General features: G+C 38.5%; 1 protein-coding gene across 6 annotated transcripts in view; it reads right to left on the bottom strand.

Annotated features, from left to right (window-relative positions):
• Positions 1-24,510, bottom strand: part of Sgms1 (sphingomyelin synthase 1) — a 297,666-nt gene that overhangs the window by 92,845 nt on the left and 180,311 nt on the right. For 5 of the 6 annotated variants that reach the window (XM_071611251.1, XM_071611254.1, XM_071611253.1 and 2 more), the window contains one exon: positions 13,416-13,497. The gene's annotated coding sequence lies outside the window, so the exon portion shown is untranslated. Of the gene's footprint in view, positions 1-1,144; positions 1,463-13,415; positions 13,498-24,510 lie in introns of those variants that run through there. The other variant, XM_027949229.2, reaches the window with a different exon arrangement.

The following is a 24,510-nucleotide window of genomic DNA, read 5'->3' as shown; positions in this document are numbered from 1 at the left end:
CATTTCTCTTGTCTACTGACTGAATTAGTCCAGATTTTCATAAACGCAGAAATGTAATGGTACTATTCATAACTTAATTCATATTCATAACAATTCAGTTAAAATTTTCCTATTATACTTTATGCTACCAAAACATCTTCAGCCTGGCTCTCTAGTACAGTGTTTCTGATTACAAGATCAGAAGTAATCACAAGATTCTACTTTCCCTGTCCTCTACCTCTCCCACCTCTTGCAATTGTATGTGCACCATACAAATGCACTTGCTGACTAATATCTTTCATAGAAAAGCAGATTTTAAGAAGCACATCAAGTTTATCTCTATGTACACTTAAAAGCTGTAATAAACTCATCTGGGTTAAAAACGGAATGATAAACATTTGTACCATTCAGGGAAACAGAACTTAGGTCCCCAAATTCCTATTTTGGCACAATATAAGTAAAAACTACACACATCAAAAACAAATTTAAAAATAAAGGTAAATGGCCTTTCTTTTCCATGTATTTATTTCTACAAATTCTGCAAGAGCATTACCTGGCCACACTAAATAGAAAGCATAACTACAGAGTAAACACGCTCACTCCAAAACACAGAGAGCACGTGCTTCCTTCTGGCACCCGGTAAAGAGCTCCCTGACCAGCAAGCTTCTAACAGCCAAGGGAGTTGGCTGAAAGACCGTTTTGTACAGGGGCTGGAGTCTGAGAAGGCCAATACTTGCAGAAAACTTAATGACCAAAATGCAAATGCATTCCCGCTCTTTGGGAAACCTCCATTAGGAAAACTTGATAACCCCACACTGAAACCAGCTGGATCCTGAGCTGTAAAACTACAGCGGTTGGCATCACACAATAGCACATTTGTTGATTCTGCCTACCTCTATCCTGACCATCGGTTCCCCCACTACAGTGAGCGTTCTCAGGTGTAACTGGCTAATGCCAGGTTTAGCATCAAAGTGAGATCCGGTAAAAATGAAAACTCCCTTTATAGTGCAGAAAACTGCGCGTTAATTGCCAAACTGGATGTTTTCTGGAATGTAAGAAGGGTTTGTTTCTTCCTTACTTTGATCAGGTCCCACAGTCTGCGACCGCTAATCTCCCCATAGAGCATTTTCACGAACCACAGCATCCTAGAAGGGACAACACTTACGCTCTCCTCCCTGAGGCAGAATCCGCTGGAAAGTTCCTGGAGCACCAAGTTTGCGCGGCACCGGCGCGCTCGAGTGCGCGCTGCCCGCCCGGGCGCAGGCGGGAAGGCGAAGGCAAAGGCGGCGCGCTGACCCCGGCCCGGTGGGTCCACACCACCGCTCTCCCGGTCCTGACGGGCTTAGCGCGAGGACCACGGTGGCGCCCCGAGCTCCGGGCGGGAGATGCACGGATCCTCTCCTGGAAGGCAGCTGCGAGCCTGGACGCCGAGCCCAGCGCAGAGGCTCCAGCAGCCAGGCCAGTGGGTGTGGCCGGCCGGCAGAGGGGTTTTGGAATGCCGGGTGTGGCCCTCTGCCACGGCAAAAAAGAAATGAGTCAGCCCGTTCAATCCTAACCAATAAGCATGTTCACTGCCGGTTAAGGCGGAACTTTCCTTTCTTGATTTATATCAGGCTTAGCAGCCTTTCACAGTCTTTTTACTTTAAGCCTTTAACAACTTCGGCACAACTTCTAGAAAGTGACAGGTTGCCCTTTAAAAACTCTTATGAAACAAGGATTAATGTTTTTATGATACTTAATCAGTGGATGTCCGTTCGTTTCTATAGTAAAAGTTTTGAGTTAGGCAGGACGTTAGACCAGGTGTCAAAGCAGGTTAGGATGGTACCACTGGCACTGCATGACCTTGAGCAAGTTAATTATCTGCAATGAGGGGGATAAAACGCCAACCTAATAGTTTGCCAAGCGATTCATCGGCAATAACACATGCAAAGCATTTGGCATCTGCTTGACAGAATAGACACTCAAAAAACGCTGTGTTTTGTCCCTCTACGTCCTGAATGAAATTCCAAAATTCTGTAGTCAAACTGACCCATGATTTTAAACACTTTTTTTTTTAAATCTAAAATAGCCAAAGAATTTTATAGCTGAAATAAGTTTTGGGGGGATTTCCTGGTCTGATTTGCTTATTTAAGTGGTGAGAAACTTAAGACACTTTTGGTTTAGGATGGACTTGGTATTCTTATTATACAAGAGAAGTTTTATTAGTAGCAAAAAAAAAAAAAAGAAAAGAAAGAAAAGAAAAGAAGGCGGGCATGCTTAGGTTGGAACAACTTCATTTAGGCCATTATTAAATTAACTTTTAAAAATGCAAGAATAATTTTGGGAGTATTTTATCTTGGTCACTTGTCCCTAAATATTGTTTTGGAATCAAAATATTTAAAAGAAACTTTTAGTAGTTGGAAATAGACAAAGTATAAGAGACTACAGAACTACTAATTCTGAGAACCTGTTAAGAAGTGAGTTGATTGCTAATGCTAGTAAAGAGTTTCTACGGGGGAAGAAAAGATTTTTTAAGCTACAAATTAAACTTCTGGGCTTTGGAGATCTCTTTGAGTTTACCTTCCTCATATTTGTTTAGACCTAGTCATTTCCACAGGCAGCGGTTTCTTCAAAATAGTGTTTAGCCAAAGATAAGCCAAAGATAAGATCTACAGTGAGATCAAGAGACTTCCTAAAACGCTATTCTTCTCTCCAAAGCAAACCAGAGAGTGGAAAGAAAACTGCACCAGGAGCTATGAGCTAGCTCCCTTCCTAGTCCCAGCTCTGCCAGTTAGTGTCCAGAGAATTCCTTCATCTCTCTTCAAAGATCAAACTGTAGCCTAAAGAGGCGGAAGCAAGGTAGGTCTACAGCCTAACACTGATCCTTAGCAAGAGACACCCAACATACAAAATGGTGCCTTTCTCCTCCATGATGAAGCTGATCTACCTCTACCCGCCCCCCGCCCCCCTCATATTCCTCATAATGGTACTCTTAGTTTCCTAGACATTTTAAGTTTAATTCTGGAATCATCTGAGCTCCCTCCCTCTCTCTTGCCAATTCACTATCAGCAAGTGTAATATGAAGGCTTCATTCACATTTTTTCCATTCCTGCTTGAGACGTTTGTGCCTTCATGCCAGGGTCACTGAAGTTGAGTGTCTCCTAATTGCTCTTCCAGCTGGCAAGCCCCTCCCTCTGTGCTTCCTGACACTTCATCACCATCACACCATAAATGTTAAAGTTCAGAGTGTCATAAACCTTTCCTTTCTCAATCTAATAACTATAATTTAATAGTAAAGATCAAAATTTATTTTATAGGCAACTTTTCTCAAATGTTCACACAAGTTAATGTGTGTATTTCTAAGCACTGATTTCCTATTTATAAAACTATTGTAATTAATCATGCTAGGTGAGCTGTAGTGTGTTGGGTGTTACTGCCTGAACAGCAGCTCTTTTATATAAGAAGACAACATAAAACCCATGTGTTTATGAACACAGTAAGTTTCAATAACATTACTGTCTGAAAAATACAAGCATTGTTTGTATATGTAGACAAGTGTAGATACTTATAGATACATGATGGAGGAGAGAAGGCAGCACATATAGGAAAGATAATTGATCTATGTAGTTCATTTCTATTGTTTAGAATCCAGTCAAGCTGGATTCAGAGTAGGTGCTCCAACCAGGAAGAAGGAGACTTAATAAACAATACCAGCAGCTGCAACCCAAACTCAAAACACAAGATGTTTCCATACTCCTTACACTTTACAAACAAGGAGACCATTAACAATGTAGTTAAAACAATCTCACAAGAGAAAAGGGATAATTATTTATAGGATGCCTTTGGTGCCTAACATTAAAACACAAAGCACAAGGGTTCTCAATATAGTTATGGGGTGGGGGTGGGAGGGCAGGAGAGTGACGATTAACCCAAAGGACCAATGCCATATATTCAGGTCTTTCAGAAGCAGGCTTCTATCTCTGCCACCCCCAGTCTTTAAAAACTTTCACCAAATGGCCCACTGATCTATTCGTGGCACACTTACCTAGGTGGGAACATGCCTTGGTCTGGTGACCTCAACTCTCTCCACTACTTATTCCATTCTGGACCCACTCAAGCTCTCCTTCTCCTGGAACTCCCTCCCTGGCCCAATCCCTGGGGATCTCTCCTCTTCTCCAAGTGCCTACAGACCTTTTCTTTTTCTTTCTTTCTTTCTTTTTTTTTAGTCATTACATGACAAGAGAATGGATTTTTTTTAAATAGAGAGAGAGAGAGAGAATTTTTTAATATTTATTTTTTAGTTTTTGGCAGACACAACATCTTTGTTTGTATGTGGTGCTGAGGATCGAACCCAGGCCGCACACATGCCAGGCGAGCGTGCTACCACTCGAGCCACATCGCCAGGCCAATAGAATGGATTTTGACCAGGCCTTTTTCTTTATAACGCCCTTTCACAATCAATATATAGAATCTCAGCACCAAAAGGAAATCCCTGATATTTATCGCTGCCAGATAACAAGACTCCATCAGAGGTAGAGTGCCTTTCAGAGGCTTTGTATCCCCCAGGGACTTAGCAGATTCTGAATAAATAGTCATTGTTGATCTAATCATGTTTAAGTTATAGAACAACCACAATGGAGAAAGGAAAACTTTGACTGCTGACACATCAAGAATAAACAAACATAGTTGTTCAAACCAGCTGGCAAGCAGAACCCAAGCAGCAGATGCATCTCTTTGCTCTTTAGACATGTTCCAACAATACAGAATGCTATCGAGAAAGCAAATCCAATACTTCCTAAAAGGAAGGGGCGTTTACAAAACAGTGTTGTCACATGGAATCTCAGTTCCCCAAATACTAGTCCACTGACGAGAACAGAGGCAATACGTCATTCTATCTTCCTTTCAAGTATGGAACATCTATATACAAATTTGACAGTGCCAGAGTACCAATTCCTCCTTCCATATAAACATCTCTCTCAATGTATGTGTTATTGCCGCAAAAATTTGTTTATCTTCTATGGTTAGTGGCCTAACTATAAAAGGAAGCAAAGGTCAGCAAGTTCTTCAAGACTAAATATAACTACTAGAACTATCATAGTTCTATATTTGTTTAAATGGCCTAAAGTCAAAAGTCAGGTGATGTGTGCATTAGAGGAAACTTTTATCAAGAGTCATTACCACACACATACCTAGACCTACCTACCCACCCCCACATCACCAGTACTCTTTGATTAATGTTAATCAAATATTCTCCTCTTATGATAGGTAGGAATAAACACTACCACTGTTCTCTAAAAGCTGTGTCATAAATCAGCTGCCCTATTATACAATTAAATACTTTATTATAATTGCTCACAACAAAGCCACTAATAAATATTCCATGTATAAACAGCCAAATGAATTAGTCAGCATTCTTTAATATGCAAGTAATAGAAATGGCACTTGAAGCAGCACCAGCTAAAGCAAGGTAAGATGTATTGACTCAAAGTAACCAAGCAACAGAAGACCAACAGAGGAAGCTTAGCTGACTTGAAGATCAGCTCAAAATGAACTCCACCAGGACAAGTCAGCATCTTTGCTTATACAAACTGCTTTTGTCCTCCCTTCCTGAAGGCTGCCTTCTTCCACTTAACTCTGCCACTTAGCTCTGCCACTAAGAGGGACTATTCTTCTACTCATAGTTGCAATTTTTTAAATTGTCAAGAAAGTCTAACACTGGTTCAGCTTAAGGCCATGCACCCACGACAGGCTGGTCTATACCAGGATCACTTAGTTGAATTGGTGGGAACAGTTAAGTTTTAGAAGGTGAGTTTAATTCCTGTGAGTGAAAAGAAGGGTTGGTTCCTTTGTTTACCAAAAAACACAATTGCCTATCAAGAAGTTCCATTACATGCCCAATATGAAAGCTTATGCAAGCAGTCCTTGACCTGGTGAGACATGACATTCTAACAGGTGACTTCTATATCTCAAGTCAATGAACTCTTATAAGGCACTTGGAGACACTACACTGGAGACAGTATGTCTCTAGTATAAAGGCAGCTCCCTCGCCAGTCTGTAAAAGCCTACTTAACTCATAATTGATCTAAAATTTAACATCAACAATGTTTTTAAAACTGTACTCAAAACACCATTCATAACATTGTTCCTAAAGAAAAATTTAGTTGAAATTCTACCTAGAACAAGGAAAACAAGCTCATTTTAATTCATTTACTGTGTAGTTAGTAATGACAAGTGGCTTCAGCTTTACACACATTATTTTACATTTAAGCCACATACAATACTGCAGGAAACTGGAGTCAAGACACTATTTATGTCCAAGCTCAATGGCCTGCTTCAAAGCAATTCATGTCTAGCTGGGCACAGTGGTATGCACACCTGTAATCCCAGTGACTTGGGAGGTTGAGGCAAGAGGATGGAAAGTTTGAGGCCAGCCTCAGCCACTTAGTAAAATCCTGTCTTAAAATAAAATGTGAAGAGCTGGGTAGTAAAGCACCCCTGGGTCTATTCCACAATACCAAGAAAAGAAAGAAAAAAGTCATCTATATATGATCCCAAAGCTGAAAATACTATGTCTAACACTCAGAGGAGCCTGACAGAGTGGGCTTACAGATGAGATGACCAAGAGTGAATGTCTCAGAATCTGTAAATACCCAAAGAGAGAAAGTGTTCCTGAGCAGTCACGGTCACTAGCTAGACTTTTACTTTCTATTTCCTAAAAGAAGGTATTTCTCTACAGCTTAATAAAATAAAATATTTCTTTTAGTAAGCTTTAAACTATTCTGATCTGTACTTAAATAAAGATCATCCAAAAATCAAGAATTTATCAACAGTACATTCATAAAAACATTCTTTTGCCATTTCTTTAAAAAAGTACTACATATATTAAAATCCCTGTCTAAAGTGTTTTTAAGAGAAAATTTAAATTAGGGAAAAAATGACCGTTGTTATTGGTAGATTATCAGGTCTACTAACATAAATGCAAGGGATGCAGTTAGCAGTATCAACTATGTTTCAAACTTTTAAAAAATCAGTCATATAATATTTAATGCATAAAAGAGAATATGTATTTGTTACAAAACATAATATTAAAATCAATACCCAGGAACCCACTGCCATAATCAAGTAGCAGGCCATTACGATAAAATTTGGCAACTCTCAAGGTGCACCTTCTCTGCCAAAGGCAGATAACCATTTCTTTCCATGAGTGTTGGACAAAAAGTTTAAAAGATCCTGGTTTAAGAGGTGGTTTTAATAATAAATTATCCTGTGCCTTCTGAAATCAAAGTAGAAGGTGGTCAGAAGCAATGAGATGGAAAATAGCCAAATTCAGTCATGAAGGAAGGAGAACAGCTAAATTGTACATTGTCTTAAGACAGTAACTACTGATCAGACAGTCCTCATGAGCCATCGGGTTCACTCCCTGGTTCCAAAGCAAGAACTAGTCACTAAGAATGCTAAAGAAAGTTGTTATCCCCCCTCCCCAACGAGAGAGAGAGAGAGAGAGAGAGAGAGAGAGAGAGAGAGAGAGAGAAGAAGAAGAAGAAGAAGAAGAAGGAGGAGGAGGAGGAGGAGGAGGAGAAGGAAAGAAGGAGGGGAAGGAGGGAGAGAGGAAAAGAAAGTTAGAGCTCCTGAATGGACACACTCCAGGTCATTTGACATGTGACCTGAAATTGTAAGATGTCAACTCCAAAGCATCTAGATCAAGATAAGATTTGATCACTAAGCCAAGACAAACAGACTCTCCCATGATTGAGTTTTAAACACATTAGACCCCTAAAAAGACAAAGGAAAGGAGCACCCCAATTAACAACAATGAACTCAAGTTCATACATCGTGGAAAAGAGAACCAGGAACTTGAGGAGGGAAAAACAAAACAATCAGTTAACTAAGGGTTTAATTTTGTTGTAATAGTGTGTTAAGCAATTTATATGATGGAAAACAAAATTTAGCACGTCATCTGTGAAATTAAACAACTCATGATATGTCAAAGAAAGGACATACACAACTAGCTAGTGAGTGAGTCAGTACAAATTGTCTCACTGAAAACTACAAATTGAGAACAGGGCAGTTTAACATGCAGTACAAATTAAATGCTCCAGTAAACATGCTAAGCAAGACAGGGAAAGGAAAGTGAAGCTGAACTAACAAAAAGCATGACACAAAGAATAAGGCAGGGCAGGCACACACACGACAAAGTGGAACCTGCACGAGGGCAGTTCGTGGCTCATCAGTGAGCTCCCCTCATGCCACCCCTCCCACCACCTGCCTTGTTTCATGGCTACTTAGATGCACAGCACCCCAACATGCTCCAATTCTTCAAGGCTGGGTCCAGGCTTGGATTACCCCAACCTTTGGGAAGTCCAAACCTCAACATGAGATAATATTTCCAATAAATAGTTGAAGAAGAAACAAAGGGTTATCTTAGTCAAATCTAAATACCTTATTTATATGCCTTAACTGAAATGGTGACCTCTGACAAAGGTCCAGTGCAGGGAAAGACCACAGCATGACAGTTGACAAAGCATACTATTTCTCAAGATAAAGAGGAAGGAAGCTCCTCATAGTACAAATGTGTGGGGTGGGGGAACCTGAAAGAAAGAAGGCACTCCTTAGGCTAAATTTATGCTGCAGGAACAAACTGCTCCAACAATTGCAGACTCATATCCTCTTCACTCTGGCCCCAAAGCAGAAGGAGCACCCTAACTGGGACACGCAAACATGAGGCAGAGATGGCAGAACCAGGCCATGTCCATTAAAGTCTCTGTTCAGAAATGGCACATATTCTTGTCACTCACATTTCATCAGCCAAAATAAATCTTATGGCCAAGCCAGCAACGGGGAGTCTGCCTTCAGTAGGTTAGAAATGTTTATTCCTTTCACAGAACAATGGGAGGGGAGAAAGAAGAACAAATGTTTGCACAATGGCACAAGCTACCACAAAGGGAATGGAAAAGGACTGGAACATAGTTTTCGTCCTTCCTATCATGATGAAGATGTCCTGTTCTAAAAAGCAGTCCCTCCATAATTTTTTCTACCCACACATATACTTTTCCCATGACTTCTATTCCTTGCTGACTCTCTGATTGGTGAGTTTCTTAAGACCCTCAAGTTTTAAAGGCCTAGTCTTTCTTGAACATTTGAAATGCAAAACAATTAATAAATATATCTTCCCCAAATAAGGGAAATCAAGAACAAATGAAGATATTAAGTCATGCATTTAAATGTGACAGAGAATCCAGCCAGGTGCAGTGGCACATGCTCATAATTTCAGCAGCCCAGGAGTCTGAGACAGGAGGATCCTAAGTTCGAGTCTAGTCTTAGTAATTTAGCAAGGCCCTAAGCAATGTAGTGAGACCCCATCTCAAAATAAAAAACAAAAAGGGCTGGGGATGTGGTTAGTGGTAAAGTGTCCCAGGTTAAATCCCAGGACAGAAGGACAGGTGAAAAAAGGAAGGAAGGGAGGGAGGGAGGGAGGGAAGGAAGGAGGGAGGGAAAGAATCCTAAATGGCTTTTAATGAGAATGAAAGAAGGGTTTCACATCAAATCTTTCCTCTATCTTCCATCTCCAGTCCTAATTAGCACTATTCCCCTTCTCTTTTTCCATCTACTAAATCATAATTCCAGCCTTTCCCCCAGAATGGGATCTTCCTATAATTTCTGCCTTTGCCTGTTTCTTCTAGGAAGAAGCTCTGGTCCATCTCTGTTCAAGTATCCTGTCCAGACAGTACGGTGAGTGGGCCATGATAGGTGTACAAAGATGTTCATTATGGTGTGTGATAGTAAAAGCAAAAGTGACTCCATTTTGTTTTGTGACTCCATTTTGTAAAACAACCATACCAAGTAGAAGGGTCATGACTGGGGCAAGATGTTCTTTTCCTTTTGCTATAGAAACCTTTAAGAACAAGGAACTACCTAATGGGGCATTATTTCTGTAACTAGGGTAATGGGGGCTCTGTTTCTGTAACTGGGGTGATGGGATAACTGTGATTGGCTAAGCGTCCCGCTGCTTGACTGCACTGTTCTGCTTCTGTAACCTGGCTTGCTTGCATTGGCTAGACCCCTCCAAACACCTCTTTTGCGGTTTTCAGGCTCATAAGGAGCGCCCTTGCAATTGTTTGGGGCTGATCAGGGAAACAGCTTTATGTTCTGGTCAGCCGCTACCGGTGTGCTTCAATAAAGGCTTGATTCGATTGTACGTGAGTGGTCTGGAAGTCAGTTTATGAAACCCCAGGACGTTGCTTTAACTATAACAGGTATACTCTACACAAATGAAAAGTGGAAAACAACCAAAATGTCCAGTATTAAGGAATACACCACAGACTCCAGAAATGCTACATGAGGTTTATATATATTATAGATATTAATTGATGGCATCATCTCAATATACTATCAATAGAAGCAAATTTCAAAATAATAGTTAAAAGTTGACCCACACTGGGCAGGAAAAGACAGTGTTTCTAACACAGGCCTAGAAAGTATGGCAGAATACAAAAACACAATGTTAATAATGGTTATCTCTTGGTAATGATAAATTGAGTTTTTTATCTAATAATTTTCACATTTTTATAGTTCTTTCCAATCAGCAATATTAACTTTTATAATTTAATAAAAAGACATTAGTTGTGGACTAGGGTTGTGGCTCAGTAGTAGAGTGCTCACCTAGCAAGTGTGAGGCCCTGGGTTTAATCCTTAGTGCCACATAAAAATAAATAAAAATAAAGGTATTGTGTTCAACTATATCTAAAAATAAATATTTTTTTTTAAAAAGACATTAGTTGTCAAACATCCAATCCAAACATCTTCTGCTCCTAGAACCCTACCTGATCTGGCCCATTCCTCTTGCCACCCCTTAATAGCAGCTACCAAATTCATTCTGAGATTGCATTTTTTTTTAAGGCTTGATTACTGATTCTGGAAGTGGAATAAGCCTGTTTGATTTGTACTGGAATCCATCCCCAACCCATGATTCCCAAGTCTCCATAAACTACTGATTATAGGTCTCAAGATATTGCAAGTATGCCAAAAAGTATACATACAAAGAGTGCACACCTAACAGTCTCTGATCAAAAATTCAGTTCTGTCTGGGATGTTCAGAAACAACACAAGATAAGAGATGACAATATAAATCAGAATGTTTTATCTGTGGTAAAATTTTTCTATTAATTCCTACTGCCATGTTTGCTTTCAAAGAAAGGCAGCCACAGCCGATCTGATTAAGCTACAGGGAAGTATTTCCTAATTCAGGCCATTCTCTCAGATTTTAACTATGAGCTTCTGCATGAAATGAACAAGAATTAGTTTTGCAATAATCCAATAATCCTTTGGCTTAGTGGGAACTATAAATAACCTTTTAAGAGGAAATAAGAGAAATGAATATTTTAAGATTATGTAAGCTTGATTCAGGGAATTGACACAATGAATGTTTTGAAATAGCCAAGGCATTTTCTTTTTAAGGTTTAATAAAGAAAGTGTTTTGAGAACGAGGTGGGTGAGATTTAAAATAAAAACAACCACCACATTCTTAGCTGTTACTTAGCAATTTCAGGCTTCAATTATTTCCTTCTAAAGGGCAAGTTAGAAAAACTGAAGAAGAAAATGCTTCTTGATGAAACACTGAACTATCTGATCCAGTTTCCTTTCTTTCCTTGAGTTTACTCCCTAAGATTTCAATCAAGCCAAGGTTTATGCTGCCCAGGTTTTGTTTTGTTTTTCTCTCTGGAGGCAAATTACTTTTCATTAAACTTAATTTTTGAGTCAAAAGCACAGCTGCATGGAGTGCCTAGTCTGAAGGAACCCTGGCCACTTGTCCCTGCAATGGCACTACTTGAAGGAATTTAGATTTGAGAGAATATGGGGAAGGAAGAGAAGGCAGCTCAACAGGTAGTAGACATTCTGACCAGTCTCCAGGTCTTATCACTCAGCAGCCAGAACGGGGAAGGGGGTGCCAGGGGTCAACGACAATGCTGAGTCAACAACTCAGGAACTCCACTCATACTCTTTAAAGGAGGCTGAAACTTCTAAATTGATCTTGGCCTTTACCTACAATCCCAGAAGCTGTTGTGAGCATAACTTGGGTTACACCAAGCACTGATTCAAAAACCAAACCTTGCTTTTATCAACCAAACCAAACTCTTTCCGCCAGGGCTGAAACAGATAACTCAGAGAACTGTGGCTTCACAGAGAGTCCATAGAGCCCAGTGTGAATTTCTCAAGATTATCGGCAAGTTGGTTGTTAAACACAGCCACTGTTAAAAGTTAAATTATTTTTACTCAAATTTGTAAAAAAAAAAAAAAAAAAAAAAATACTAAAGACAACTGTAATAAGTGTCCTCCAAACTTTATTATTTCCTATTTGTTTTACTATTACCATGCTATTGATGCTATTTACAGCTACAAATACCTGCTCAGTAGGAAACTATCCCATGGTGTGCTACTACACATCCCTTCCCAGCCCTGCTTTCAGTGACTTTCACTGGGAATATGAAATCAGCTGCTGCAGTGGGCAGGGGTACACCAGAAATCTCCAACCCAGTGAACCCTCCTGGAAGGGCCATTTTCCTCACACTTTTTACCTGTATACAATACCTACAGTGTTAACCAGCACTACTTCACAATAGCTATGGAATTTGAGCTGGCCAATATTTTTAGTCAAAATAAAGGCTTATAGATTATAAATCTTGATATGACTACAAGGACAGAAAGTAACTCCATTTATGGTAGCCCTGTGATGTACCATTCATGACACAATGTACTATCTCAACAGTCCTTCATGCCATGAGAGAGAATATCAAGTCCAATATATAGATGAGTCAACAGAGGTTTTAAGAGGCGAAGTAACCACTAAAAGGCGAAAGAACAAGTCAGACATCTGGAGATGACTGAGTCAAAAATATATGGTTTTTCCCCTAAGCTACCACACGTACTACCATAATCATTATCATAATGAAACCAAAATCAACCACATGTAACTGTAGATAATTAACAACCATTAATGCAGATAGGGAGAATGTACAAAGAACCAAATTTTATTCATATCCAACAAGTTTGTTTATATTTATTTCTATAATGAACCCACAAAAGCTATCTAAGTGAGAAACAGGCCCCAAGGAACCAATGGAACCAAGAACATCTACATTCAGATGGGACATTCAAAGTTTAGTTTAAATGTTGAACTGGTACAAGAAATTCTCATTTAATTCTTCAAATACTTTTGTTCTGTTCACTAAATCTATATACCCAATAAAAAATGGCATACCATACCAAGACAGAATTTTACAAAAATAAAACTCCTCAAATGTTAGCATCAATATTCTGAAATGTTTGACAATGAGTATTTAAGACATTTTCTCCTTTACACTTATAAGTTATTTGATTGTGCATCCTTTTAACAGTATGTCTTAAAAACAATTCACCTGTTAGTTAAAAGAATTTCAAAGTGCTAATAAAAATTTACTCACGGATTGTTTGAAAAAAATTCTTGTCATCTTGGCTTCCTATATGCTACCAGTTTCTCCCACTGTTCCAGTACATTTCCATCACCTGTCACAAGAAGAAAGAATCTGATTGGTTATATGTCTTACAATGGTCACTATTCAGTTTCCACTGCATTAGTCTTTTATTTTTGTTACAGCCAGAATACATTTTAAAACGTAGTCATCTCTTCCCTTTTTTTCCTAAAAAAAAAAAAAGAAGAAGAAGAAGAAGAGCAAGACTAATAACAAAATCACCCCAAGAGGGAAAAAAATTAAAGAGCACATGTAGGGGTTGGGGTAGAAAAATTTTAGGATACCCTCCACTGTATTTTCAGGAAGAGATCTGCAGTCCATCTCCTAGGAAGGAGAAGCATCTTCTCTTCCTTTCTCCACCCCACCCACTTCTAAGTTCTCCAAGTGAGTGACTAATTGCCTGGGAGCACAGCAGAGGGCTTCGCCTCTGCTCTGAGACAGAGCAAGTTGGTTGTTAAACACAGTCACTGTTCTCTATGGCATATGCCAAGCAAAGTGACTTCCTTTTCCTAATAGGAAATCATTCAGAACAATATTTTACTTTTTTTTTTTTATTGTTGTAACATTTTAGGGTCAACAAACTAAGGATAGGACTTTCTGCTTTCTTTTTTTCAAAAAAGGGCTCCAAGTAAAAACACCCTCCTGGTACCCAGAACCATTGCTCATTTTACGTGAAGAACTCACAGCTCCAAGTAGACAACACTGATAAAATCAGAACCTAAGTTAATTTTCATCTCCTCAAGCCCTAATGGTGATTCAGAGAGAAGAGATCAATTGTAACATGGCTCCGTCTATACGTCTATACACAGGGGTACCACAGCGTCACCTCAGGTACCCAAAGAAAAGGCAGAAACTTTGAGTTACTTAAACCATAATAGGATAAGGGGATAGGGAGTGGATTAAGAAGGGAGGGAACAGAACAAACACCACATAAATCCAGAGCACTTCCCTAGTAACAAAGGAAAAACTTGCCAGAATCAATAAAAATACCAGGGAAGGACCAAAGAGTTAAAGACTTGTAGATTATACCCAACACTGAGGGGATGTGCTCATTGGCTAGCTATGGCTTTATAAGCCTGGTTACTTTATATGGAAGCCTTTTAAAAGTATGAAAAGTGCAGTAAAGTTTGATACAGGGTCAAATAAATATGACTGAACCACACCTGTGCTATTTAACAACAGTGTGATCTTTGCAGAAAAATCTATTCCATCTAAAACTCAGTTTTCAGGCCTTTAAAATAAGAACAATGATACCGATGTGATTCTGCAACTTGTATTTGGGGCAAAAATGGGAGTTCATAACCCACTTGAATCAAATGTATGAAAGATGATATGTCATGAGCTTTGTAATGTTTTGAACAACCAATAAAAAAAAGAGAAAAAAAAAGAACAATGATACCTACCTTGATGAATGGTTATACAATTTAGAGATAATGTATGTACAGAGCCCATCATACAATATGTTCTCAAAATAAAACTACAATTATAGTGCTCACTAATGTAATTATGGTAGAGTCTATTAACATGGCTACAACTGCAATTATGGTATGCAGTCCATTAAGGTCTTAGATTCCTCATGTGAACTCTTTGAATAGAGGTTCCAATCACAGTTTTGACAACAACTTAAAACTTTTCTTAGTCAATTGGGAAGGAGTGTTAAATAAAAATGCTCACCTTAGCTGACAGTCTTTACTAACATGAGCAAACAGAAAGTTCTAGCTATGCATTTGTTGGCATTCCTCATGTGAGGGAGCTGGGTTGTAACTCAATGGTGGAGCACTTGCCTCCCCTGTGGGAGGCCCTGAGTTTAATCCCCAGTATTGCAAAACAAAGTAAGAGGAAACAATGGCCAAAGAGGACTGAGTTTCGAAATTCTTTCTCCCCCCATCTTTTTTTTTTTTTTTTGAATGACAAATTCTCCAAAGGAAGGAATGAATCATCTCCACCAGTGCTAATCCTTCTGGTGCACAGTGTAATACTGTACACTCCACGGGCATCTGTGCAAGATAAAAGCCATCCTGGCAGCCTATCATGAAGGTGATCTTCACACTACATTACTGCTGCACTGGTGACAGTATGGTTCTGTCAGCTTTGCTTAAAAAAACAAAAATCTACTAGGTGAGGTCATACCAACTTTTAAACAGAAGTGTTGGAACTGTACATCTAAAAAAGGTTCTCCTGGATCCCTTCCAAGTAATCCTCTTTGGGACTCCCTATAATGGTGCTGGCTCCTCAGGATCAGTTGAATATTCTTTTTTACCTTCAGTCAGTGCACTATATTCACAAGAAAATCTGTCTCATTGAGTACAGTTTTTTCCTGATATTTAAAAAAGACCACTTTATATGTTATCATGGAAAATATTTTAACACATTAGTTCAAAGAATCAAAATCATCACCAAATGATTTTGTCATTTGAATAATAACCACTGTGGTTGATTATTCAAAAGAATTACCAGTGACTTCAACAAACAACTTCGGTGAACTACCCATTCACAGCAGAAAACTCTGTGCTGTGCACTGGGGCTGCGGATGATTAAGATGAAATTCATTTGAAAGAATACAGAGCAATGGCAGTAGTGATGGTAGAGAAGCAATTAACTCAGTTGATGGAATTAGAAAGAATATTGTGGCCATATAAAACCTATCTGTGATTTTTTTAAAAAACCCAGTACTTCCTAATCATTCTTCATATACAACTGCATGAGATCCTGCATGTGAAAACAAACTGGTTTTGGAATCTGGTGCTTGCAGGAGGATAAGTTCCAGGCCAGCCTCAGCAACTTATTTTTATTACTCAAAATAAAAATAAAAAGGAATGGGGATGTAGCTCAGCATCCCTGTGTTCAATCTCCAGTACCACGTACACACACACACACACACACAAGCAAGTGATCAGAAACACAAAAGCTGAGAAGACCTCACTTGGGGCCTTTTTCTATATAAGCCACACTATGACTTAGAAACACCTGGTAGAGAACATGTCACACATACCCAAAGGCAGCACCCCCAAGAGTACAAGAATTATTTCCTCAGGCAGTTTCCTGTTATCTTTTCATTGCATTTTTATATCAGGAAAGAGGAGAAAAAAATTACTCAAGGTTGCTGAATTCTCTGTAGATCAGAAGAAAGGATTAAAACAGAAGGGATAAGAAACATGTTCCTGGTTACATAGGAGAATGCATAGAGGAAAGAATAAAGAGAATCCATACTCTCTGCCAGCCTCAGATATGGCAGACTCTGAAGTGGCCCCTTGATCTCAGTCTCTTATCCATGCCTTGGGTAATCCCCTCTCATGACATTCTTATAACCGATAAATTAATGCAAAAATGACAGCACATATATAGTTATATTACATAAGATTACAATGTCTATAATAATACTATAATTCTGTGGCAACTCTCTCTCCCTTGCTGGCTTTGAAAAGCACATTGCATGTTTTGAGCTGCCTTATGAGAGAGCCACATGAGGGCAACCTCCAGCTGACAGCAAGAAACTGAAATGTTCAGTCCAAGAACCCACAAAGAAGGCTGGAGATATAGCTCAGTTGATAGAGTGCTTGCCTTGCATGCTCAAGGCCCTAGGTTCAATTCCAGCAAAAAAAAAGAACCCACAAGAAACTGACATCTGACAACCACATAAGCACGGAAGCAAATTCTTCCTCAACCAAGCCTCAAAAAAACAGAATGGCGACCATAGCTGACACATTGACCACAGTCTTGCCTAGGCCCCAGCTGTTATGCCCAGGCTCCTGACTCAGAGGCATGGTGGGGTAACCACTGAATTGATCATGCTTCCAAGTGTGTGCCACTTTTGACTGTTTGGTAGCTACAGATAACTAGTACAGAAGGGAAGTGCATGTCCCTGATGCCATCCCATGTCCTTCTGACAGAGGACGGGAAAAGATCGGGCAGGACCCTGCCTTGGCATCAGCATGCATCCTCCTTTCCCATGGTCTCTGGCTGCCCTACACAGGCTCTCTAGACTGAGTCTTGCCATTGGGAGGATATCATCCCTAATATTTAACAACAAAGTAACAATCTTCTATTGGTGATCAGGCTGTGGCCAGCTTCAAAAGCCAAACCCTGACACATTTAGAAAAGCAAGAGAATTTTGAACATTACATGAACTATATACCCTACCCATCATAAAATAATTTCAACAAGAATATGGACATGTGATATGTCAGACTTGAAAGTACTTAAAACACATGTTTGAAAGGATAAGTGAGAGTCAGGCACAGGGGTACACACCTCTAACCCCAGCAACCTGGGAACATGAGGCAGGTGATCACAAGTTTGAGGTCAAAACAGGCCATTTAATGAAACCTTGTCTTAAAATTAGAAGAGCTGGAGATACAGCTCAGTGGAAGAGTGACTAGTACCACATACACACAAAAAGATAAGTTGGATATTTTATCTATTAGTCATTCTGAGACTTTATAAAAATTAAAACACTAAATTTTCTTAGTATGGGCTCTTTAAAAACCAAACATATAGGGGCTGGGGTTGTGGCTCAGTGGTAGAGCACTTGCCTAGCATGTGTGAGGCACTAGGTTCAATTCTCAGCACCACATATAAATAAATGAATAAAATAAAGGTCCATCAACATCTTATATATATATATATATATATATATATATATATATATTTTTTTTTTTTTTTTTTTTTTTTAAACTTTCTGAACAAGAACCTATAGCTTCTACAAATCACCTTAATTAATACCAATTCCTGGCCAGTGTGTACAGGTAAGACTACCTCACTGACCCAAAGACTTCTTCAACAAGCCATCTTATCATAGGCAGACACTACTGGGGAAATCCTCCTTTCACCCTCTGAAAGCTGGAAAACCTTATCCATCCTCTAGTCCCAGTCTCTATTTGACAGATGATGACACACAGACCCAGACTTTAAGTGGCCCATCCAGGGCCCATCATTATTAGCAGCATATTTTAGGTCTTCTGTTTCCCAGGCCTCTCAATACTGAGCTCTACTAGACTTGAGGTTTCTTTTTTTTTTTAGACAGAGAATTTTTTTTAATATTTATTTATTTATTTTAGTTTTTCAGTGAACACAACATCTTCATTTTTTTTTAAATTTTTATGTGGTGCTGAGGATCGAACCCAGGGCCCCGCGCATGCCAAGCAAGTGTGCTACCGCTTGAGCCACATCCCCAGCCCTAGACTTGAGTTTTAATGCTAGAAATAATGATATCAGCAGTATCAAATATTCTGAGGGGCAAAAATAGGAACTAACTTTTTATGACACTACAAAGCTCCTACTTCTAAAATCTAAGCTTGGTGACAAGAGGAAAAATAACACTGCATAAAACATTCATATTAAATGTTCAATCCATTTTCAAAAGCAATGCACAGTACTTTCTAAGTAAGCTGAGATGTTCCTAAAATAGGTTGCCTTTTCTTATGAATGATTTGCTTCCTTTTTTTTTTTTTTTTTTTTTTAAATGAATGTTAAGCAGGGAAGAAGAAGGGCTGGCACAGAAACCTGTACAAGCAGGTCTCTCCTGCTGCTTTATATCTATTCCTAATTCATCAATCCATTCAACAGACATATAAGGATTTCTATATCCCAAAGTGATGTGGTAGGTGCTGTATAGAGGAAACACATCTGAATATAAACAAACTATTCTTTCTAGTGTTTTCAGCCAGAGTAACCACAGCTAAACAAGCAACCAAGGCAGACAGAACTATTCCCAGTTTAAACTGGAATAGTTTTGGTAGGCTATTAAGGATGCAGACCAGAACTCTCTTTTCTCCTAGAAACTTCTATATTTAAAATAAATAACAACCTGTTTTTCTGTGTAATGTTTCCAGTAAGGTAGCATCCAGAGTTTTCCAAACAAAGGCTTAAAACACCCCCAGGTCCTGTTATGAACTCTCCCAACCTAAAAGAAAATTTAATAATAATAATAATAATAATAATAATAATAATAATAATAGCCTTCCACTCCTTCCTAACAGTCTCCTTCTTAATCCTTTCCTCAGTACCATGAATAAATAAATATGTTTGAAACAAACAAAAAAATGAATAATGGATTATCTTCTCTCAGGTAGACAGCAGTTTTCTCTCAATATAAACTTGGACCTCTACATGTACTGTATGACCATCACTTAGACATCATTAACTCTTCCATGTTTTAAATGCATTTGAATGTTTTGACAAAATATTGCTATATAACATTAATATTACTAAAGGTAAAAATACCACAAACTTCTTAGTGCATGCTACATTTCCTTCTACATGCTTCACATGTGCGAATTCACTTAATCTTGATAACAGCACTATGAGGTATCTTACTATTACTATGCTAGTTTTATAGATGAGGAAGCTGAGAAAGTTGCTGAGAAAGCAGCACAAACTATTCAGAAAACAAATCGTGTGAAATGCATGCAATGCGTCCATTCAGCAAAGTGTAAGTGAGAAACCTCCATTTCCCCAGCTTCCTGTTTTCATTTGGAGGACTTTCCAGGAGTCTACTGCTTCATCTTCTCCCACACCTCACCCTAAGGAATGCGGGGAGTTGGGTGGTAAACTATGTGAACACTGAGTTTAAAAGGGTTAGCCTGCCCACAGTTGGAGTGCATTGCAGGTTGCTCCCTCCATCCCCACTGGGCCACAGTCCTCCAATCAGCTTTACTCCTAAATCTCCTTTATCGCTAACTCTCATTGGTCTACCCATTGGTCTGAAAATAAGGTGAAAAAGAAGGGTGTGTAACTTCCACCTGTCCAAACTATAACACAATAACACTTAAGTTTCAATTGTAACTCTGGAATTAGAGGTATTAGAGTTACTACCTAAATGGGTGGAAGATCTTTGTGAAAAAAGATTTAAAAATATATATTTTTTAAATATTTTAAATGTTTTTATATATTAAAAACTATATATATTTATATGTAATTTTTTTAAAGAAAAAAAGGAAGCCAAAACTCAAAGGGATATGAGAGCATAACTAACCCAGACCAGCAAGATGCTGCCTCTAATTAGCAAGTGGCATCTAAAACACAAGAGATTCCTCTATTTCTTCATCATGTATGACCTGAAAACACTGTCTCCTTTCCAATGAAATAAAATGGATACAGGCAATCTTTTCTGTTGTACCCAATTTAAAGTAGTGGGATTTCCCTAAGATGCATTTTCACTGTTTTCACAACAGGCAAATGCCTTGAGTAGAGAAAAGTCTGTTTTTGTTTTGAGAAAGGGTTTCCCAAAGTTGCTCAGGCTGGCCTTGAACTGGTCATCCTTCTACTTTAGCCTCCCAAGTAGCTGCGATTCCAAGTGTATGGTGTGGCACCCAGAATGCAAAGTCTGTACTTTTACCTACTACATGATGCTTCTACCATAGAAACTGTAGTAACAAAAATATTACTCATAAACTCAGTCATTTAGGAATCCAAATGTCTGTAATTTGTAAATTTAGCACTATATCCATCCCATCTACCTTAAAATGCACTGTTTCTAGCTTAAAAATACATTTAAAAGGGCTTTCATTCAATAATATTGATGTTTTTAATTCAGAAAATTTGAGATTCATGATTTCCTAAACTAATGGTATATAATAAAAATAGTTTCCTTATTGTTATCTGAGCAGAATTTTCAAAATAAAACATAAGCCATATTTTTTCGAAATAAATTCAGAAGTAAAATTTACTTTTCACAAACATATAGATAAAAGAAATCTCATCTAGCACCATTAGCTGCACAGAAAAGAACAAATGAAGATACATTAACATTTAGATGTTTTAATCCTTGCAACAACCCTGAAGCAGACAGGAATCCCCATTTTTTGAAGAAGAACTTGAAGTTCAGAAAAGCAAAACGATATGCCTGATGTACATACTTCCTGATGACAGAATTCAACATTAAACACAGTTCTTCTATTGGAGCCTAAGTTTGTCCTTTTTCTCTTCCAGACCCCAGTGAACCAAGAAATAATGGGAAAATCCTCTGAGAGTAAGCAAGGATCAAAATGTAAGTGGAAGCGAGTCAAAACCAAGACTGACAGAGATGCAATGTGATATACGGGTCCCTTCTACTTATTAGCACAACCTATAATAAGAAAGGAGAGAAGAAAGAAAAAAATGAGACCAGTGAGATGACAAACTGCAGACTGGCTCTGGGGAACAAAAGAAAACAGCAATGAAAGAAAGAAGAAGCACCAAGCACAACAAAGAAATTATGTGGGGTAGTTGGTTATGGATTATGCCTAGACCAAAGGTCAGCAAATGTTTTCTGTAAAGGACCAGAAAGCAAATATTTTAAGCTTTGCTAGGCATATAGTATCTTTGCAAAGACTCAACTCTTGCCACCATCATGTGAAAATTGCCAGAGATAATGCTCAAGCGCAACACCGGTGTTGCAATAAAATGGCAGACAAAAACAGGACTCAGGCCAGACACAGCCTACGGGTTATAGTTTTCTGAGCCTTGGTCTCCATATGACATACCAAAAAGATAAAGATAAAGATGATAGCACCTAAATTAAAAAAAAGTCTGGGGGCTGGGGATGTGGCTCAAGCGGTAGCACGCTCGCCTGGCATGTGTGCGGCCCGGGTTCGATCCTCAGCACCACATACAAGCAAAGATGTTGTGTCTGCCAAAAACTAACTAAATAAATAAATATTAAAAAAAAAAAAAAAAAAAAGTCTGTGCATAGCACAGCCATTCAGCTGGCAAGTGCTCCAGGCGTATTGCCATAGGCATCTATGTAGGGTGCTTAGCACTGCCCTGTGATTAGGAGGTGAAGTGATACATGGGCTTAGTACTAATGTATCCAAAATCATCTCCAAGTGGAGCCAATCTGTAAAATATTTTGTCCACTATGACTCACAGAACCGTTAAACCCCGACTTAGCACATATTTTACACGGATGGTTATGGGGGGCAAATTACTAATGTTCCAAAAGGAATGAACAAAAGAAAACTGTCACGAACAGAGACAATTCAACAGATCCTCTGCCTTGAAGACTCTCCTTGGCTTTTCCTGTCCCCCTTTTCTTTTGTAACCTAACTCCTCACTTTGGTACCAATATTTTTCTCCAAGAAACTACTCCAAAACATCCTGGATAAGGTCCATGCTCCTACTATACATTTCTAGGACAATGAACTTCTCCATGACTCACGTTATCCATGTTATTCTTGTTCAGTGTCTGCTTTCCTGCTAGATGACAGACTTCTAGAACACTGCCCTGTCCAACAGGAACAAACCAGCAGGGAATGAAGAAGTAAATGGAAGGCTTTGGAGTTTCCAAATGGCACTGTGTAGTGACCACATAGGTGGTTGAAACTGGCAAAGTATGATCTTGCATAGATTTTACCGATGCCACGATGGGCAAGGAGCTAAAGCCAACGGAAGAAGTGAAGTCCAGTTGCCAGTAAGCAGCATACTACTCCTGGACTTGGACAGTAGGATCAAGCCACCCATTCTCAGGGGGATCCAAATAGAAGCCCTTGGGGGAAAAAATGCAGTTCTAGTTAATGATGAAACTTATACTTTCCCAGGCCCTAGAATATTCAAAAATATTTGGCTACAGAGATTTCAAACAAGATCTGCACAATTTCTTGGGCGGGGGGGGGGGGGGGTTACCAGGGAATGAACTTAGGGGCATTTGACCACTGAGCCACATCCCCAGCCCTATTTTGTATTTTATTTAGAGGCAGGATCTCACTGAGTTGCTTAGCGCCTGGCTTTTGCTGAGGCTGGCTTTGGACTCAGATTCTCTTGCCTCAGCCTCCTGAGCCGCTGGGATTATAGGTATGCACCATCATGCCTAGCTAAGATCTGCACAATTTCTTATTGCTAAAAAAGGATACTTTTTTCCTAGCCTTAATCAAATTCCAAAATTATACAGTGCTTAAATAAATATACACAGTATATACAAATGCACAAACATTCACACACATAAACTATTTGAACAAGAAAGGAAAATGGGCTTATAAAATATACTATGGACCAGTTTTGCACATTAAAACAGAAAATAGCTAAAAAAGATACATTCTCCCCACTGGTAGTTGTCCCTGGAAGAGAGATTAAGGTTGCTGTAATTTAACTTCCTTCCTTTTTATTTATCAATATTTTCTTTATTTTATGTAATAAATACATTTTTGATAAAAGTTTTAAGTTATTTTAAACAAAAAACTGCTGTTTAGACAATACTTCAAAGGTATTTAAAAGAAACATCACATAGAAAACAAAATAAGGCAATTCTGTTACTATTCAACATAGCTTTGCTGACAGATTGAAAAAAAAACATGTTTCAACATCCTTAAATGTTTATTTAAATAAATAAATAAAATAAATGTATAGGGGAAAAAAAGAAGAAATTCTTTAGGAAAAAAAAAAGAACCTAGAACTAATCATAATAGCTAAAACTATAAAACATTTACACGAAGATGTAGGAATGTGTGTTTGTGACCATGAAGTAGGCAACACACTACAGATAAAAGAATAACTGATAAATTAGACATCATCAAATTTAAAACTTCTGTTTTTTGGAAAGACACAGAAAAGAAAATGAAAGTTAACCATCAACTGCAAAATATTCACCAATTTTGCAAAGGCCTTGTATATATAAAGAGCTATTATGATTCAATAAGAAAGTCACACAACCCAATTTTTAAAATAGCAAAAGATTTGACTTGATGCTCCATACAGGATGACTGGCACATGAATGCATTTTCAACATCATTAGTTGAGGAAATCACAGGACAGAAGATACCATTTTACACCCACTAGAATGCAAATATTAAAAACAATGACAAAAGCAAGAGTGAGCAAAAATTTGGATTATATTGGAGCATCTCACAAATTGCTAACGGGCATGTTAAATTTTATAACCCCTTTCGGGGAAAGTCTTAACAATTTATGAGGAAATTAAATATACACTTCCTCACTAATATACTCCCAAGTATTTATCCAAAAGAAATGAAAACATATTCACAAGACTTATATAAAAAATGTTTACAATAAATACCATATTCATAATGACAAAAAAACGATAGCCTACCCAAATGTTCATCAACAGGGGAATAAA

This window comes from Marmota flaviventris, chromosome 4 (genome assembly GCF_047511675.1).
Source record: "Marmota flaviventris isolate mMarFla1 chromosome 4, mMarFla1.hap1, whole genome shotgun sequence".
NCBI classification, from domain to species: Eukaryota; Metazoa; Chordata; class Mammalia; order Rodentia; family Sciuridae; genus Marmota; species Marmota flaviventris.
This window is presented reverse-complemented; position numbering and strand designations above follow the sequence as displayed.